Source organism: Lupinus angustifolius, chromosome LG04, assembly GCF_001865875.1.
Source record: "Lupinus angustifolius cultivar Tanjil chromosome LG04, LupAngTanjil_v1.0, whole genome shotgun sequence".
In the NCBI taxonomy this organism is placed as follows: Eukaryota; Viridiplantae; Streptophyta; class Magnoliopsida; order Fabales; family Fabaceae; genus Lupinus; species Lupinus angustifolius.
In genome coordinates, this window is record NC_032012.1 from 3579046 (window position 1) to 3580151 (window position 1106).

The following is a 1106-nucleotide window of genomic DNA, read 5'->3' on the forward strand; positions in this document are numbered from 1 at the left end:
AGAGTGTTTGGTAGCTTGTGTTATGCATCCACCTTAGTTGGACATAGACATAAACTAGAGCCTAGATCTAGACAAAGTGTTTTCTTAGGTTTCAAACAAGGTACTAAAGGCTTCACCCTCTTGGATCTAAAGACCAATGAGATTTTTCTGTCTAGGAATGTTGCTTGTTATGAGCACATATTCCCTTTCTGCAATATAGATACCAGAAAATCCAAGCACCATAGAGCCTACAACTCCCTTTTTAATCAAGATCAGGATCTTAGAGAGAATCACAGTCCTAACCATACCAGTTTTCTTGATCCAATTGACCTGACTAGGATAAATCATGTGCCTAACAGAGTCACTAACCAACCTAGGACCACTGGACCTGACCTTAATCCTGATAAACCCTATAGGTCAGAAGATGACACTGATAGCACCATTCCTGATCCTGAACCACCCATGGAATGCACATATGATAATGAGCCCAGCTCTAATAACAGTCAATCCCAGACCACTCAGGATCTCAATGTCCCTGAATCTAGCTATACTACCATTCCCACTAGACAATCCAATAGGATAAAAGGACCTCCTACTTACCTAAAGGATTACCATTGCAGCTAGCATCAAAGTGATAATCCCATTGATCATGTTAAGTACCCTATCACCAAACATCTTAGCTATGATAAACTATCTTCAAAGCACAGAATTTTCTCTATTGCTATAAGCATGCATGATACCCCAAGAAGCTATACAGAAGCCATCAAATTCCCTCACTGGCAAAAAGCAATCAACTCATAATTGCAAGCTCTAAGCAGAAATAACACATGGACCTTAACTAAACTACCAGAAGACAAGAAAGCAATAGGATGCAAGTGGGTTTTCAAAGTAAAATATCATGCTGATGGATCAATTGAAAGACACAAAGCAAGACTGGTGGCAAAAGGCTTCAATCAAACAGAAAGAGTTGATTATATGGACATCTTCAGTCCAGTGGTTAAAATAACAACCATAAGAGTCTTACTATGTCTGGCTTCTATGAACAATTGGCACCTGCATCAGTTGGATATCAACACAGCCTTCCTTCATGGTGATCTAAAGGAAACTGTCTACATGAAGGCACCACA